This window comes from Chionomys nivalis, chromosome 4, assembly GCF_950005125.1.
Source record: "Chionomys nivalis chromosome 4, mChiNiv1.1, whole genome shotgun sequence".
NCBI classification, from domain to species: Eukaryota; Metazoa; Chordata; class Mammalia; order Rodentia; family Cricetidae; genus Chionomys; species Chionomys nivalis.
The window spans coordinates 79,064,710-79,084,372 of NC_080089.1; the positions used below are offsets into that span (position 1 = coordinate 79,064,710).

At 42.9% G+C, this 19,663-nt stretch overlaps 1 protein-coding gene across 8 annotated transcripts in view; it reads left to right on the forward strand.

The window, feature by feature from the left end:
• The window catches only part of Myo6 (myosin VI), a 136,128-nt gene that overhangs the window by 17,844 nt on the left and 98,621 nt on the right, over positions 1 to 19,663 (forward strand). The window contains exon 1 of one of the 8 annotated variants that reach the window (XM_057768788.1): positions 17,303 to 17,389. The exons of the other annotated variants lie outside the window; for them this stretch is intronic. The gene's annotated coding sequence lies outside the window, so the exon portion shown is untranslated. Of the gene's footprint in view, positions 1 to 17,302; positions 17,390 to 19,663 lie in introns of those variants that run through there. 8 annotated transcript variants of the gene reach the window in all.

The window sequence follows — 19,663 nt, forward strand, 5'->3', positions numbered from 1 at the left end:
TTTTTTAATTCTTTGATGCCTGGTGGTGGTAGTACACCCCTTTAATCCCAGCACTTGTGGGGCAGAGGCAGACTGATCTCTGATGTTTGAGGCCAGCCTGTTCTACAAAGTGAGTTCTCGGACAGCCAGGGCGACACAGAGAAACCCTGCCTCAAAACAAATAAAATTCTTTGACATTTTCATTTGTGTAAATAGTGTATTTTGGTCACTTCCACCCCATATTACCCTCTTCCACCCCCTCCCGCTGTGGCTGAAACTCTTTTTACCCGCAAATCTGCCTTCTACTTTCATATCTTTGTTCTGTTTGTGATCCACTGCTGTGTGATAGGGATGCTTTCATGAACATGGCTGGGGTTGTTTACTGTACTTTGTACAACTTCCCAGTGGCTACACCACTGAAGAAAATGACATCCCCTCTGCCAGCAATTTTTAGTTGCCAAAAGCTCCTTAAGGAGGGGTGGGGCTCACAAGTCCCTCCCCCATCTGTGATGGAGCATTGATTGTCCCATCTTGTGTAGGTCTTTGCCTCCCCCATCTGTGATGGAGCATTGATGGTCCCATCTTGTGCAGGTCTTTGCCTCCCCATCTATGATGGAGGGGATGGTCCATCTTGTGCAGGTCTTAGCAGGTGACCAGAGCTGCTTTGAGTTCAGGAGTTCAATCACCACGTCTCCCTTTTTCTTTGTAATTATTTTTGCTTCTCATAGATGAATTTGAAACAAATCTCAGATATCATAAAATTTTGTCATCTGTAAACATTTTTGTTTAGAAGAGGGTATTTAAAACTTTCTTCCTGGTTCCTCTTCATTTAAGCTGCTGTGTTTTGGAGTTTCATTGTAAGCTGTTGATTCTCTCAGACCTGGTGCTTCCATTCAAAATTATTGTTTTATTATCTCCCTTCATGTTACTGAAATTAGTAAAAGCTGCATGTGTATTTTATGTATATCTGTGCACATACATATGCATGTATTCCTAAAAATTGACCATGTACAAAAGGAAGTTATTAAGTTATACATATTATTTGACATTCGTAGTATGGAGGCCGCTAGTTAGTTCCAGGCTGCTCAGCCCTGAAATAACCACACAGAAACTGTATAAATGAAATCACTGCTTGGCCAATTACTTAAGCATATTTCTACCTAGCTCTTACATCTAGAATTAACCTATCTCCATTATTTTATATTTTACCATGAGGCTTGTGGCTTGCTGGCAAGGTTCCAGTATGTCCTGTCTCCAGTGGCGGCTCCATAGCTTCTCCTGACTCCGCCTCCTTTCTCCCAGCATTCAGTTTAGTTTTCCTCACCTAGCTCTACTCTACCCTATGACAGGCCCCAAACAGCTTCTTTATTAACCAATGGTATTCACAGCCTACAGAGGGGAATCCCACATCAGACTTTAGTGATTAAAATATTAAGTGATATGTTTTAGTAGATGAAGGCTCTGACAGACCTGTACTACAAGGCAGAATAAAATGATCAGATGCTATATCTTTTATGTGGAATAATCACAAATGCAGCATCTTCAAATTAGAGAACTGGAGGGGTGTGTCAAACTGGAGGATCAAACACTGTGATTTGCCCTGCTTTGTAATATGACTTCTCCAGAACGACAAAGCCTTCCAAGTGCAGGCATCTTTCAGTGTTTGTGGACTACATGACTAGAAAAGCAGAGTGCATTAGAGCAGCGTAAAACATTGTGATGTGTGTCCACAGTTAACAGCTGGAGTTACAGGTCCAACTGTCCTTGAGTCTGCTTTTCATTTCCTGTCTGTGAATAATCACAGTATCAGAGTGACTTGAAAGTTTGAGATTAAAAACCAAAAAGTGTTGGGCACTCCCTCAGTTTGGCGTGTTTGCTCATTTGTTTTGGCTAAAATATTTTTATTGAGTTTTCTTCCTCAATTCATTGTGGAGTGATGTTGTATAGAGTCTCATGTACCTCAAGCTGGCCTACAAATCACTATGCCATCACGGCTAGCCTTGAACCCCTGATGGTCTTTACTCAATCTGCCATGCACTGCCATACTCAGCTATATATTGTATGGTTCCTCAAGTGAGATAGTGAAACTTCAAATGCTGCGTCAATATATAGAAAAATAAATGAAACAGCAAAAGCTACTTTACTAATCCTCATGTAAACTAGAAGCTATTAGTAGTATGTAGTTCAGGGTTGGAGACACTGTTCAGTGGTTAGGAGCACTCGCCGTTCTTGCACAGGACCTACCTGGGTCTGATTCCCATCACCCACATGCTGGCTCAAAGCCACCCCAAGCCCACATTCCAGGGATCCAACAGGCATACATATGTAGTATGCATACATGCGTGCCAGCAAAATAGTCATATCCATAAAATAAATAAATATAAACAATTTAACTAGTATGTTGTTCATTTGTAGTGCATGACTTTGGTTTTAGAAAACCTCGGCATACAGCCTGGTAAAAAGAGGCATCATCCATTGGAGATGGAAGAAGGATGCACAGAGTTACACACGAAAGCAGAGACTAATTGAAAGAGAATAACGTGATTTGCAAGTTCCATACCTAAACAACTGATGGAAATGTTTTTCATCTTAAGGAGTGAACTTACTAGGAAAATCCTAGTTTGCTTGCTCAGACATGCTACTGTCAGCATTTATCTGTTGCAAATAAGCAGCCATATTGCTGCCTTTTGTTGTTTGAGACAGCGTCACGTTATGTACTCCTGGCTGACATAGAACTTTCTGTGGAGACTGGACTGGTCAGGCTGACCTCATAGAGATGCATCCGCTCCTGCCTACTGAGGGCTGGGACTAAAGTCGTGCTTAGCTTTTTTCTTTTTTATCTGTGGTTTTTAGAATATATGGTTTCACTAAGCTGATCTAGTTAGATGTGAATTTGAATATGAGAGGTTTTCTTCATTTTGCAAAGTATAGTCTCTTTCCAACTATTAAAAAAAACTACTTTTAGATTGTCAAAGGATTGAGATTGGTAGTGAGCAAAGGGGGAAGCAAATTATTTCATAAAATGTATGAGTTACTTTGTATTTGATATGTATTTGAAGACATAGATAATTTTCTACTCTTTCTTGATGGTAAAGGTTTATGTATTTTTGTTTGAATTTCATAATTTAACTTCTAAAGTACACTCATGCTTTGAGTTTTATAAGCATTTTCTAGTAACTCTTGGTAGTTTTGAAAGGAAGATGTTTTTGATGGTTTGACTTTACTGATTGACGTCAAACTAGCAATTTATTTGAGTCTTGAGGCATGATAGGAATTTTTGTGTTGTTCACAACATACCATTCCTTAGGAAATAAATGGAGAGCAGGCATAGTGGTGCACACCTTTAATCCCAGCACTTGGGAGGCAGAAGCAGGCCAATCTCTGTGTGATCCAGGCCAACCTGAGCTATATAATGAGACTTTATCTCAGAAAACCAAAGAAACCCAAAAAACAAAAACAAAACAAACAAAAGACCCCAAAAAACAAATCAACGTAAATGTGAAGTTATAAAACACATGCATTTATGTTAGCAGTGCTTTCCCTTGCAGATGGTTTTTGTAGAAGTCTTCTAATGGAGCCTGATTTCCTGAGTCCATAAGGTCTCTTGAAAATATCATACTGGTGTGTGTCTCATCCATTTTCCCCATTTTCTTTGGCAACTTTTAAGTAGGATCCAGCAGCTATGGCCTGTTCATTTTAACATTTTACAGACACACTTTCTCCGTATGTTTTGTGTGTTTAGCCTATTTTGTATCATTACTTATTCCTCCAATGTAAAAGAATTTGGAGTGACTTTCCAAATAATTACCGTACAAATGTAAGCGCAATAGAATCAATCTTTTCTGCGGCTCTCAGTCAGAGAACAAGACTCGGTTGTCACGGGTGCACTGTAGGCTGACTCCTTGATCCCAGTTCTCTGAGGATGAGAGCTTCCATGTTAGCACTTTCTCAAATGACCTCATGTGATTCCAGCATGTGGGGCAGTTGTTTCCCTCCCTGTCGCCTGCTCGGTGCCTTGCCCTTGCCTTTGTTGGTGGCGTGACCAGGAACCTGTGCATGCCAAATGAGTGTTGTGTCATATACGGCAGCTCTCTCCAGTCCTGGTGGTGCCATCACCACCACCATGGGTGTGCCAATCTTGTGTTCTGCTTTGTGCTGTACACCAAGCTCTTACTGCTGTTTTATAAAAATCTGTGTAGATAAAACTTCCTGTTAAGTATTAAGAAAACCATTGGTGACCAGAATGTTTAACAAATTCAATTTTTGTAGATAGCTCACATTCCAAACCTTATAATCAATTATTTTCACGCCTCTGAAATCATAAATTCGAACCAATTTTGGGCATAACATGTCTGAGAAATGTAACAAACCTTCAATGATAACTGGTAATTATCAAAGTATGTGCTGTCTGCTGGAAGAGTTAAACATAGACCGCATTTCACGTTGGAGATGAAAGAATTATTAAAATTATTCAGATGGTACACTCAAAACAAAACGTTAGAGTAGATGCTTACCCTGGCAGTGTGGCTCAGAATGACCTTGAACTCCTGTCCCCACTGCCTGCACAGCTGGGGTGATAGCCTTGTGCCACCACACCTGGTTTCTGTTATTCACGTCCTATCTCTTTCTGGAGCCTTTGCAGGATTGCAGGTTTGGAACCTGCAATGTAGATTGGGGTGCCCTCAAACTCACAGAGATCTGCCTGCTTCCACCTCCTGCGTTCTGGTATTTAAAAGTGTGAGCCACCATGCCTGGGTAGCTCTGCTATTCTTTTGATTTTTAAGTGGTATTTTACCTTCTAAGATTTGCTTATTTTGCCTTATGTATTTGAAGGCTTTGCCTGTACATGTCTCTGTGCACCAGATACATGCCTAGTGCCCTCAGGTTATAAGAGACTGTTGGATTTCCTGGAACTGCAGCCATGGTTGTGAATCACGTGGGTGATGGGGACTGAACCCAGGTCCAAGGTCGTTAGTGTTCTTCACCACCAAGCCTCCTCTCTGCTTCTGCTGTTCTTAGCTGCAGCTCCTGAGGTGACATTTCTGTAGCTTCCTTTTAACGCCTGTTCATAAAGTTCTTCATGTCCGACCTGCAGATATGGGCTACTTGACCACTACTGAACACATACAGTCATCAACCTTGTTCCCACAAGAGAGGCAGGCATCAGAAAGCTATCACACGGTGAGAACTTGAAGGGAAGCCCTGTGAGATTCCGAGAGCATGCGGTGAAGAACGGCGTACATGGGTGGTAAAACGTTAGAAGGGCTTAGACAATACTTAAAAAGTCTCTCTACACCATACCATTGACTTTTGCGGTTGTTCTTGTGGAGACTCAATATAACCAAAACAAAGTGAATATTTGTGATCAGCGAGATAGCTCAGCAGGTTCTGGTGCTGCTGCCAAGACGGATAACTGAGTTTTATCCGGGGACACATATCTTGGAAGGTGAGAACTGACTCCCAGAGTGGTTCTTGGACTCCTATATGCTTGCCATGGCATGTGTGTCCACACACAAGCATGCATACATGCATCCTGTTCTGGCTAGAGTCATTTTGGAAGAGGGAACTTCAACTCAGTAAACGCTACTAGATTGGCCTGTGGTCCATATTCTTGATTGATGTGGGGGGTCCTACTTCTGGGCTGGTGGTCTGTGTGCAATAAGAAAGCAGCCTGAGCAAGCTGTGAGGGGACCACCAGTAAGCAGAGTCATATTGTAGCCCCAGCTTCATTCCTGCCTCCAGGTTCCTGAGTTGGGTTCCTGAGTTGAGTTCCTGCCATATTCCAGCCTGGCAGCAAGAGCCTTTTCCTGCTGAACCATCTCTCTGGCCTCCATTCCTTTCCCTATTGTTATTTTTTTTAGAGAATACATTCTGGTCACACTTGACCTTTGACTCTCTCTATCCTCTACCCATTCTTTGTCCCCCTCTCTTCTCCCCCCAAGTCCCTAGCTTGATGAACTCTTTCTTTTTTCCCTTTTTTCATTGTTTTTACTTTGTGAACCACTGGGTTTTGATAAAAGTTACTTGTTTAGGCATAGGTGTGAAGCGATTTACCTGTACAAGAGCAATTCACCAGTGACTAATCACTCAAGGCAACGAATAACTTCCTTTATTCTCGCAGCTCTGGACTGCCCGTTGCTCCTGTGGGCTGAGTGGGACCTCATGAGCCTCTCCTCCGCTATGACTGAATATTGCTGGCTTTGCCTTGTGTAAGCCGTATGGCGGCCACTGCAGCTGTTATGGATTCATGGGTGCCTTGGCCACGCCATGTAGATAAAGCAGCATTTCACAGCCCTCTCTGTCTTTGGGCTTTTAGATTCTTTTTGCCCCCTCTTCCCTGAGCCCTGGAAGAGGGTGATATAAGTCTCCTTTTAATGCTGAGCACACAGCACTCACTTGTTCTCAGCTCCTTGGGCAACCATGAGGTTCTGCATTAACCACCGTTTGCTGCAAAGAGGAGTTTTGATCGAGGACAGCACTAGTCTATGAGTATCAATATTTAAGAGGCAGTTTGACAATACATCCACTTAGCAGAGCTATGGTGATAGGATCGCCTCTAATGCCTATAACCTTGCCGGCCACAGGCCTCTGATCAGGTCTGTAGCGCTAGGCATGAACTCTCCTGTAGAGTGGCTCTCACGTCTAATGACAAACCAGTGGTTACCTGGTGATGTGTCACTAGCACACATTAACAAGTTGGTATTGTAACGTGCAAGGCTCAAGCTGGGAAAGACCACGGCTAACTTCTCTCCCCTAACTGCCTGCATAAAGGCTTCCTTCCGCATGGAGGTTAGCCAGCAGGACAGAAGTTTCCAGCTTAGAAGAAATTAATGATCCTCTTAGTTACCACTGGACTTCCCTCCACCCCACCCGTCAGAGAATGGATGTTGTGACTTTTTATTTTATTTTATTGAGGAAAAAAAATGCAACCCCGGCTGGTCAGGAACTTGCTTTGTAGCCCAGGTTGTCCTCAAAGAGAGCTGCCTGTCTCTGCCTTCTGAGTGCTGTAGTTACATCAGTTCAACTGGGTTCTTAAGTAATATTTACAATTTTATGATATATTTCTTAGAAACTTTCCTTAGGAAAACTATGGAAATCAAGTCCCTTAATCTTTTAGCCCCTCCCCTTTTTGTGAAATGGTGCTTAAAATTTGGGGTCATTTAGATAGAGTTATTTGTCTTCTATCCAAGATCACACTTTGATATTATTGTTTACACACTGTGAAGAAGGCCCTGCTCTTGCATGGCGTAGTCATATCCCTGCAGACCTTCTGTTGAATATGATCCCCTTTCAGAACTCGAGGCTGCAGCGGCTGTACTGTCACTGGTAAGGTTAGAGTCTGCTTAGTAACTGGGCTCCAGTTCTTTTGTATCTAGTAACAGGTGTGGGAGAAAGATCGCGGGTCACCTCTGGGTCTCGGGAACACAAGGTGCTGCTGCATTGGCTCCAGCCCGGGGTGCTGGGCTGGCCCTTCTCCCTGGGTGCTTTGTATGAGGCACATTGGCGGGTGTCCAGATTGGAAATACACTCTCTCAGGTTGCAGGGGTAGCTGGGCCTGTCTGGGGGCAGTGTATGGAATAGCAGCACCCACGTGCTTGTTTGCTGAGAGATCGGTCTCCAGCCTTGAGAGCCTGGCGCTTCTCTGTTGACAGGCAGGGAGCAGGCTGCCAGACATGAGTCAGGCTGTTTGCAGACTATCAGCAGAATTCTTACCTCTTCCAATGAGGCCATTCAAATCATGAGCTTTTTTTCCCCAGCTATTTGTTTAATATTATGTCATTGTTACTAATTTTGGTGCCTAGCCATTAGTGATGTATTGGAGAAAATAAGGGCCAAGTCAGTGGTCATAATGTTCTTTTAAAGGAACGGACAGTAGCTTTTTAGTGGAGGTGGCTGGGAGAATTAGGAACATTTACAAGGTAGTTTGAATCCTGACATGCAAAAATACAGAGTTTTATATTCACGGAATGTGTAGCCTGTCACGGCTTTAAGAATTCACTGTACTAATCAGAACTCAATCGAGAGCAATTTCTTTGCCATCTGTCCTGGTCCTGTGTTCCCTGCCCCCAGCATGAGTACTTTGTGTCAGCATTTCAGATTTTATTTTATTATTTTATGTTTATGTGTAAGAGTGTTTTGCCTACATGTATGTATGTGCACCATGTGCGTGTGCAGTGCCCATGGAGGTCAGAAGAGGGCGTCTGATTCATCCACTGAGACTGGGGATACGTGGTTGTGAGTCACCACGCGGGTTGAACCTGGATCTTATGAAAAGCAGCAAGTGGTCTTAACTGCTGAGCCACCTTCCTGTTTCTGCATCAGCATTTTAAATGGTGCCATCCACACTGTAGTGAGCTTGTTCTATGGTTTAGGAAGCTTTTGTTCTTGTGCCTTTGGGGCCTAATACTTTGCCATGCTCTAAAAGATGCTCAGTAAATGTTGACCCAGTAAATGATCTTGTCAGAAATTCAGTTGTGATCATAGTGTCAGTTTATTTAAAAATAGAATGTCTTCTTCAACTATAAATTCTGGACCAGGCTAGGGCACTTAAAGCAGACAGCTGTCTACCTGGTTGTAGGTGTTGCAGGGTACTCTGGAGTCCAGATGCAGTGCAGTTGTTAAACCCTCCCCTTAGATAGCTTCTGCCTTTTCCTTTTAACTGTGTGGTAATGGAGGTACTGGTGTCCAGTCCTCACCAGTCTTTGTTCCTAAGAGCAAGAAAAACTCAGTGTGTTCACAGTCATTTGGTTCTTATTACTACAGTGGGAGAAAAAAGTATTGAATTGTTAAAGTGAATTTATATATATATATATTTATATATATGAAAGATATATAATATCTTTCATAAGGCAAATATCAGAATTTAATAAAAAAGACGGATTAAAGCCTAGTTAGGGGCATAGTCCTTACATAACCTTGTTGGTTCTTTTAAAGCAGATTTTATATTTGCAAGGTTCAAGATAAAGTTGTTTTGTGATGTTTATGAAGAAACACTTGATTCCCTCCCCCAAATCATCTCAGTTTTAATTAGACGTATCTAATAAAATTAACTGAGTAATTCAGAAGAAAAAATTCATTGCTCTTCAGTTTGCAGAATCAGAAAACTTGAAGGCTGAGGCCTTGGAGGAACATTCTGAAACTTGATAAAACAGTTTGTTTAATGAAATATGGAACAAAGGCACCGTTTTACGGTTCTGAGTCATTAGTTTTTATAGAAGTACAAGTTCCAAAGCTTTGGGGAAAGCTGGCGAACATTGGATTAAGTAGAACTCAGAGACACGTGGGAGTGTATCTGCTTCGGGCTTAAGTGTTGTGCATTTGTGTGGATAGTTTGAAGCGTCTTGATGTTGGTCTGGGTTTATATTGTTTCTCATCTCTTACCTCTGCGTACAAGGTTACAGTGTCTTATTGTTGCTCCCACAAAGCTTTTATTTTTTTCTATAATTAGCTACTAGTGAAAGTAGAAAAGATGGATGTTTTTCTCACTAGTTGCCTCCTACCCTTGGTGCATTCCCTGAGAAACTTGTGGCTTCCTAACCTGTTGCTGGTCTGGCTGGTACACTTCCATCCTGGGCACTAGTATCCATCCCAATATTCACATCACCTTCCTCCTCCACTCTTTCCTTTCTGGCTGTTTCCGCCTGTGCTTCTTTCCATGCCCATATTGGTTATTTTTTGTGCTTAGGATTTTTCTTAAACTGAAACCAAATTCTCTGTTTGGCCAGGAATTCTGCCTTCATGGACCTCCCTGAAATCCACCCACTGGAAATTTAACTTTTCACCAGGGAACAGACAATAGTCTTTGATATCCCCAGATAGCTTTTAGGCCACCTTCTTCAGCTTTCCTAGCTTTCTCCTAAGGTTTTTATTTTCCACATCCTGGCAGGCATAAGGTCTTGTTTTGGTTTTGGGTGGGAAGTGTTACAGGAATCACATGGTCGGGCTGCTCCAGAAACCCAACCCGTAAAATTGGGACCAGCTCATTAGATGGAAACTCCAGCATTCTTCTCTGTATGCAGGTGACAGCTTTTAGGGCAGTTATTTATTGTAGTAATGAATTATTTTATAGAGCTGTTGGGTGATTTTTACCTCTATGATGCGAATTGGAGCACCTTTAGGAGTCAATCGATTGATTGTTTTGACAACGAAGTCAAGAACCCTTTGCCAATATCCTGCTCATCTCTTGTAATCATCCAGTGTTTTCTCTTATCAGAAGGGTTAGAATTGTATCATTTAAATAGAAACACAGATATTATTTTTGCTTTTATTATGACCCTTGTACAAGTAGGGTTCTAAGGCAAAATATAGGCTAAGTTTTAGAGATAAGTCTGATTTCTGCCTTAAGGTTAGGGATGATTAGAAGGTTGGATATACTTTTTACTATTTTAAAATTTATGTGTAGGGGTGTTTTGCCTATATGTATGCCTGTGTACCATGTGTGTACACTGCCCAAAGAGTCCAGAAGAGGCATCACAGTCTCTGGAGCTGGAGTTACAGGCAGTGTGAGTCACCGTACAGGTGCTGGGAATGGAACTTTGGTTTTAATCACTGTGCCATCTCTACAGCACGTATACCATTCCCTATCTGTCTGTCTGTCTGTCTATCTTTGAGATGGGGTCTCACTGTCTGTGTTTCCCTGGTTGTCTGGAACTCACTATGTGGGCCAGGCTAGCTTTGAACTCAACAAGGGATTCACCTGCCTCTTTCTCTTGAGTGCTGTGATATAGGCGTGAGCTCTTGCATAGACTTAGTCTTCAGAGTTTGTTTTCAAAGTACTCATGGGATGGCCTTAGAGAGACTCTGAAATGGCCGAGTGTGGGAAGGGAAGTTTGAAATAACCAGAATTGCACACAAAGCAGGACACAAGCAGCTGTCTGTTCTGTGGAATGGAACCAGGTTGCCAAAACTGAACAGACCGTTTATCATGGCAGCTGAGTGGAGCAGAGCAGAGTGGAAGGGAAATTTATATCTGAGGAGAGGAAAAGGAGAGTAGCGCAGTGGAGCAGAGCACATGCTGGTGATGAGGGCTGCCGCTGCTTCCAGCTCTGCTGCATGCCAGTGGGAAGTCACTTGCCTCATTCTCTGTAATCCTTGCAGTTAGCAGAGTAAGGCCCTGTGCAGTGGGGGCAAGGGGCCACTTGCTAATTAAGTTGTATTTAAAAGGGACACCTTCTATTTCTTTCAACTTTATAGGCTTATTCTGCATACTCTGCTTTTCATGACGCATTTGAGTCATTCATTCCTTGGGTGTTTTATTGGGTGCCAACTCCACGCGAGTCTCTGGACGCAGGAGCAGGGATTGTGTTGTAGTTCACATAGACACGGGAATGCGTCCAGCATGCTATGCAGTTGCAGTGGTTCATATGAGAGTTTCCCTAGGTTGATGGTTCTAAGCACAAAGCAACAAGTTTTCTCATATCAAAGCAGTTATGTCAGCAAGCAGACTGTAAGTGAAGCTGACATTTCTGCTGAGGTGCATGCCAGTGGGGGAAGCAGTGTATAAATAAGAACACAGCACCAAATTTGTCAGTTTAATATATCCCCCCTGCTTTCCATCCCTTCTCCCCCGCCCCCACCCCTTGGCCTGTGTTTTTTTTTCTTTTTTAAGTTTCTGAGACAGGATTTTCCTGTATAGTTCAGACTGGTGGTTTCAACCACACAGTCCTCTTGTTTTAGCTTGCTGTGTACTGGGATCAGAGGCATGAGTCCATACCCTGGTTTGAATTTCCTCTCTCTGTCTGTCCTCTCCCCCTTCCCTCCTTTTCTCTTGTAAATTGACATGCACTTTTAGTTCTTGATTGGATGGTATGATGAGATGATTTAATGCATGTGCACAGGCGTAGTTTAGCATTTCCCCTTCTTAGATCTAATTATTTCTGTGTATTGGGAGACTTTGGATTCTCCAGTTATGTTGGAGTGTTTAGTCATTGTAGTGTCTTGTTAACCTATTGTGCTCTGGAATTGTTTGAACTGATGCCTCCTGTTTAGCTATCTTTGGATCCCTGTTCAATCTCTCACTCCTTCCTGTCCTTCCTAAACCTCTAGGGTTACAAATTTGTTCTGTACTCCTATGTGATCGTTTTTGTTGAAAGATGAGCAAGGACATACATGATCAGTGTCTCTGTAGTTGACTCATCTCCCTACACAACCCACACTGCCATAGTGACAGGATTTCCTTTTCATTCCCCACTGTACACTGCCCCATTCTGTTAATGTGCCACTTAAAAAAGGTGACATTAACTGAGCGAAGGAAGGCGCTTCATGATGACGGTTCCTCGCAGGTGTGCCATGTTCTTCGGTCTCTCGCCGCTCACCCTTCCCACCTGTCTCTCTCCTGCCACACACCCTTCCCCTCTCCCTGAAAATATGCCATACTTGTATTTGTGAAACTGGCTTATTTCATTCGCTGCGATAATCTCCAGTTGCACATACTTTGCTGCAAATGACATGGTTTCATTTTTCTTTATGGATGACTAAAGCCCAATGCGCATTTTTCATCAGTTAATCTACTGACGGGCACCTAGGATGGCTACTGTGACTGCAGCAACGACAAATGTGGGCAGGACTAGGGTCTCTTCTGGGTCTGTGCCCAGACCGAGTTCTGGAATACTGTGAGCATATAGAAGTTTTGCTTGGGTTTTTTTTTTTTTTTTCTAATCACCACTCAGCATTTGTTATTTTATTTTATTATTTAATTTTTACTGTAGTCATACAAAGTGAGGTGAATGAACTGTTACAAGACAACAGACTCTTCAGACATTGGTATAAGCAAAGCTTCTTCTGGACAAAACCCTCCCACAGCACAGGCAGGAATGAAATAACATCAACCAAACAGCTTCTGCTCAGCGCAGGAATCAACCACCAGAGTAAAGAGACAGCCGAGAGAATGGAGACAACACTGGCTGGCTGTTGTTCACAGGGGACTAATATTCAACAGTGGAAAGTCAAATAAAATGGCTAATAAATAGATAAAATGGCCCAGACAGACATTTTTCAGAAGAAAACACACACATGATGACCAAGTGTATAAAAAGCTCCACTCGCTCCTAGAAACATACATCCAAGCGCTTCTGAGATTTGTGAATTATTTTTCTCTTTGTGGATAATGTTGCTTTAGATCCTATTTTAATCTCTCCAGTTTGAAGTCATAAATGTAATGTTCTGTATGGATTAATGGAGGCTTTAACTGTCTTTTTCTCTCCCGTGTAGGCTTATAACTCATCCGTGTGACTGCTGGATGCAGCTATATGACGTGGGGCTCACATTTGTTGTCTTTCTACCAAACTCATATCCTATTTTCTTGGCAGCATTTGATGGCGAGTTCATCTTTCTTCATTATTGGGTATTGCCTGCTTTTGTTGTCAAGCAGTCAGAAAGTCTCTGTGTATGGATCCTGGTTGTTGGTCTGTCCGTACATCATCAGCACGCTGTCTTATTATTAACACTTTACAGTGCATCTTAGCGTCCTGTCCAGTTATTTTCTAAGGACACATTGACTATTGTTGACCCTGCTAGGTCCTATACCAAGTGTTTTTCTGCCAATATTTTTTCTGTATGTGTGTGGCCCACTCTCTATCTACTGGAGCATGTAGCGCTTGTGGGGAGGTTGCTGTGTCATTGGCTTAAGGATGTATGCAGGTTTAGATGTCCCCACGGCCAGGGCACTTCTGTGTAGTGGGAAGATCCTGGTTAGGCAGCAGTAGCCACATCTTCTGGATATATATGTGCCATAGAGAGGGAGCAAGGGTGAGAAAGGGTGTCGAGGGGGAGATCTGGCTGGCCCACGAGAAGCTTGGAGAAAACTGTTGCCAGAACTGGTTTGGGGAGTGCTTTTGTCAGTGGAAGTCATCTCGAGGTACTTGGGATAACCTGTAGTGGTTAAGACTGGGGAAAGTGTGGACTTCAGAAGAAAGGGGAAAGATGTAAGCATGCTATTACACGATTTTTAAAAAGGCTTGGACTGGTGAAATGGTTCAGTGGGCAAAAGTGGCTTGAGGCCAAGCCCGAGAGGACTTGAGTTCAATCCCCAGGACCCACGATGTAGAAGGAATCACCTGCTGACTGGGGTGAGCTTCCTCTGACCGTCACATACTCTCCCCAAACACATTTGTAAGTACTAACAATTAAACAAACATTCAGGGCTGGGTATGGAGACACAAAACTAGCGCTCAGGATCCTGAGACAGGAGGATTTTGAGTTTTAGGCCACTTTGCGCTATAGAATGACACCCTATCAAAAGGGGACAATATGATATTATATGTTGTTCTTTAGATGCAACCTATACCTTAGCTAAAAATGATAATGTTATTCTGACCTTTGCAAGAGGCACAACCTGTGGAGTAAAGGAAGATGCTGAGGAGTCTCCAGCTTCCTCTCTCAGTCACTGCTGCAGGTCCCTGTCCGCCAAGTGTTCTGTGCCTTTCAAATCTGTGCTGTTCCCCTCAGTCCACTACCACATTCCACTGAGTCCAGAGACTGTCAACACTCGGTGCACAGTTATGTGCTTCTAGGGAGGAGAATCACGGCCAATTAGCTGTTAAATGCAGCCTAATTTTAATCATGCTAGCATGGAAAAACACACAGTTGAGTGGCTGAGACAGGTGGCTGCCTACTTCTCCCCCAGTTTTGTGTAGGGGCTGCCTGCCCTATATTCTGGCTTTTCAAAGTGGTGCTTACTAATGAAACCTTTTACTTTTGATTCTTCAAATCTGAATTACTTGGTACTGTAGGTTTTTGTGTTTGTTTTTTTTCTTTCTGTGTTTTGAGACAGAGTCTTACTATGTAGCCCTAGCTTGGAACTAACTCTCTGTGTAGACCAGGCTGGCTTGGAACTCACGGAGATCCTCTTGCCTCTGTCTCCCGAGTGCTGGGATTAAAGATATGTGCCATCCCATCTTAGTGGCAGTTTGCTTTCCAAACTGTTTTTCCAGCTCACATTTCATGTCTATGCTTTTATTAGCAATACATACTGAAGTATGTTTTTCTAATTCTGTAGGCAAAAAGTATCTCTTTTTTTTTTAATAATTATTAGTTAGATTAGACACTTGATGACAGTAATTTTTATAGGAGTCTGTCATTGCTGCATGATTATCTGGCACTTTTTGTGGATAAAAGTAAGCAGTAAATTAATTATAGGTGTAATTATGTAGCTGTTATGACAACTTTAATTACTAGATTAACTTTTTTCTCTTACAGTTGCATAATAGATTTTTAAAAAGTGTTTTGAGACAGGCCCTTCCTATTCATGTGTGTGTATGTGTTCTGGGTGTGTGGTGCATATGTAGAGGTTAGGGGGTTTGGGCATGGCCCTCAGGTTGTCAGGCTTGGCAGAAGTACCTTTGTCCACTGAGCCACGTCCTGGGCCCTGGGGGAAGCATTGTCAAAGGTCACTTTTGAGCTAACTAATTCCAATTTCAGATCATTTTCTAAAATATTTATTGTAGTCTGTGGTATTTGAATCTCCTTCCTATGACACAGGGTCTCATTTATCACAGGCTGGCCTTGAACTTGCTGTCAGGATGACTGAATCCTGATTTTCTAGCTTCCTATTCTTGAATCTGGGATTTTAGGTAGGTACCACCTTCCTGGGTTTGATCTTGTGCTGAGGATTCTATGTAGCTATGTGAAAACGTTCCATAATCTTTTATTTATAGCTTAGTACTTATGGCTTACCCAAATAAAGCAAAAATAATAAAAGTAAACAAGAATGGGATTTAAGTCATGTGTTGGATGTTAACACGTTCGGAATTATGGACAGCCATGGTTTTGATAGTTTTGTGTCCTTTTCCATTATTGTGCCTTTCCATTTTTGATGTCTTTGCGCAGCTTTTCTAACCTGTCTGTGAAACCATTTTTATCTCAAGAACCTGTGTGGAAAGAGGAAGGACCACATATCTTAACAGTTGGAAGCCTCTGAACAATGTGACAGGCCCTGCCCAGTTACCTGAGCATGGAGCCATTCAGCTGTGTTGTAGTAAGCGGAATGGGAGTGGCAAACTATGTATGCGGGGGTGCCTTCCCAGCAAGGAGAACACATAGGCAGTAATAACAGATAGTCAGGAGGAAGCAGATCAGAGAGGGAAACTGAAAGTGCGATCACAGAAACAAACTATTAAAATAGAAGATTAGAAAGCCAAGTGGAAGACATTGCCTGCAAGGTTAGAATAAAAAGATAAACTGGGTAATAGAAAAGAGAAAGAATAAGTCATACATATGAAACACAGATACTGAGTTATCAGACTTTCAGAGAGAACAGAAAATATAAGATAAAAGAAAAGAAAGAAATAATATGAAGACATTTCTCAATGGCACGGGCGTGCTTCCATACTGACTGAGCCCCCAGAGTGTGTAGAACAGTGAGTCAGGATGATGGTGTAATCTATAGTCCTAGCAAATCTGTCCAAAATCCCCAAGGGAAAGCAAAACTAAACAGTGTGTGCCACAGTGAAGTCCAGCAGTGACTACTGAGCTGTGTTATTATGGGAGCTGCGAACACCCAAGATCAAGACCGGACCCTTCAAGGTCCTCCTAGCTTCTTGGTCTCAGGGCAGAGATGGGTGATGCAAAGGATGGAACCTACAGGCACGGTAACTCAGCAGGCCACAAACCCTCGAGTGTGCCCTCAAAGTCCTGAAGGAAAGTATCTTTCAGCCCGGAGTAAACTGTATATTTAATAAATGTATGCATTTGTGTCCAATCTATCATCTCAATGAGAAGTGGAGGAGGAAGCTGTTGGCCATGCAGGGTCTTAAATACGTGTTTAGTGGAGAGCAGTGAAGGCAGGTCCCAGCAGCTCCAGAATGCATCCGGGAAGGAGGGCACAGCCCTGTGTCTGCTTAGACAAACTTTAAAGATTGCTACCCTTGAATTGTTAAAAAAAATAAAGTATGTTTCTATACTGACTTAATAAAAAACTGGTGTGATATTGCAGCTTTAAAGGGCACCATCAGCAGGAAAGGTTCTTGTAAGGGAGTTGGGGATGCTACTTTAATGTGAATTAACTAAGCTGTAGAAACACAGGCTCCAGCATCGAATGAAAATGTCTTCTTTCAGAAAGAGTTACTTAGCAGTTCTAACAGTCTATTCCAGGATGGTAAGTCCTGTGAATTGAGGCCAAACTGTAGCTGAGTTGAATTTTAATTGCTGAGTTATCATTGTGTAAATACGTCTAAGAATGGCGGAGATGTGAAACTGTAACTAGGCCATTGAACTGGTCTGATTCAGTGTTTGATTTAGCTCACCTCTATAACTAGGAGCTTTCAGGAAAGTTGCCAACGTAAGGACTCCAGTTGGACTTTGGTGTGTGTGAGAGGGAACTGCCCTAAAGGAAGTCGGACACAGCCGGGTAGGCAAAGTGCCCACAGCACGGCCGGGGAAGTTTTCGCTGGGAATGTGCCGAAGGAAAGGGCAAGTAGGCCCCTTGCTTTTGACCGAGTTTGGGAAACTTGAAGCCCCTTAAGCCTTCATGCAGCTTTCCATTTCACTGTTGCTATGTGCTGTGAGCTAGGAAGTCAGGAGTTGACCATATAATCAGTTTTTGTATTTTAGTGGGATAATTTCTCTTTTTAAGAACTTACTATCTCAACAACTTTGCGATTTGATGAAACTCTCATAAGAACTCACTGTTAGGGAGGATCAGAATGATATACACATCGTGTTTGTGTCGAGTTCTAAGGCAGTCAGACATCCAGGCAGGTTATTCCCATGGTAGTACTTGGCTCTCTTGGCACAGAAGTGGAGGTGTGTAAGTCTACTGGAAAACAGAGCAAAGCCTAACAACTTACCTAATGTTAGACTCCAGTTTGTGTTTTTAGAATCTCTTATTATATTTATTTCCTTAATTTTTTTAATTCAACACATTAATAGGAAATGTTACGTTGACTAACAAGCAATGAGTGAGTTTGACTTGAAGGGTATTTGAATTTTAGTTTATTTTTAAAGTGTGTGTGTGTGTGTGTGTGTGTGTGGTGTCTGAGTGTGGGTATATCAATGTGAGTGCGGGTGTCCTCTGAGGCCAGAGGCATCAGCTCCTCCTGAAACTGTAGTTACAGGTGGTTGTGAGTTACTGCAAGAGCAGTAAGCACTTATTCATCTCTCCATGTCCCCTTAAGGGATGGTCTAATCCACTAGGTGACAGCAGGTTTCCGAGGGGCTCCAGGGTCCATGCCCTGGAATAGAGAACTGAGCAGAGACACAATCGCAACAGAACCATGAGCCAGTTTATTAGGAAAACAACATAACTTCTGAAGGAGAAGACCAGAAGGACAGAAGGTTTAGCAGCTAAGTAGGGGGCCCTCTGCAAAGGATTGGTGCTTTTGACTCATTTGCTTACTGTGGGTGCTATGTGAGTCTTTTCCAGGGAGACAGGACACACAGACACACACACAGACACCTTCTCATCCCAGATAGGGAACTTACAACAGACAAAATAGCCATTCTACCAAAATCCAACCTAGTGAGACAATGAAGTTTTGCGAGTGTTAGTTTCAGGAGTGTAGGTTAGGGCTTGCTTACAGGAGCATAGACGACTCATATACAGCTGCATCCCTGGAAAGCTCGCATAAACATGGATGACAGATCAGAAAAGCTGCAACTGGGGCTTCTCTGCATGGCTTTTCTGCATAATTTACGAGCACCTGAGAGTCTCCTCCCAAAGCAGCTCTCTACTGCTTCCACAGCCTCAGGAAGAGGCCTTTGCAGATCTTAAGTTTCAGCTTCCTGAGATCCATGAAGTTTGTTTACTTCCTTGTTTCACGAGGCTTTCCCCCTTGCTGTTGGACAGAACAGTGCTACATAACAACAGGATCTGTTACATGTAGTCCTACATGCAAAGTCATGTGCCACATGGGCTGAGTTGTTTAGGATTGTGATGAGCTGTGGATGATTCTTTGCACTTTTCCTTGCTGCTCACGGTCAGGCTTGGTGTAGATTTCCAGGTGTCCTCTTTGCTAATTTTTCAAGGTTTTGTGTAAGCCACCGTTTTCCCCCACATACACTCTTGGCTCCGTCCTTCTTTGGTGGAGCTGAGGGATGGTGACGTTCTCTGTAATCACGGCAGTCTGCTGAGGAGCGCAGCCTTTGTCTGAGGACCTCAGAACGGTCCTCCTGACCCGTCTGGCAGCGGGAAGGTAGATTGGGTCACCTAACAAGAGTAGCTAGCTAGAATGGCTGTAGCACAAGGAGCTTGTTTTGGAGTTTGCTGTCTGGCTGTGTTGACCTCCAAACATCATTTCTTTCTGAGATTTAGGCGTGTTCCCCTTGGCACTGCTGTTAGCGTGTTCAGTACCCTCAGGTATTGTATACAGCTACCCTCATCATCTTAACTTCAGAGTTTAAGAGTCAGGTCCCTTGGGCTGTTAAAAGGAATACCAATGGCCGTATAAAGTTGTGTACCACCACCTGGCTAATTTAAATTTTTTTAAAAAAGTGTGTTTGCATATGCTGCATGTGTGCAGGTGCCCAGGGAGGCCAGAGGAGGACACCAGACTCCCTGGAGCTGGAGTTACAGCTAGTGGATTTTGAACCCACCGATGTGAGTGCTGGGAACTGAACTCAGGTCCTCTGCAGGAGCAGTGCATGCTTTTAACTGCTGAACCATCTCTCCAGCTGCTTTGAAGTCTTTTAAATTTTGCATCTGTGAACAGCATTGTCTCTAAGATGTTCTTGAGGCTGTGGAGACTTGGAA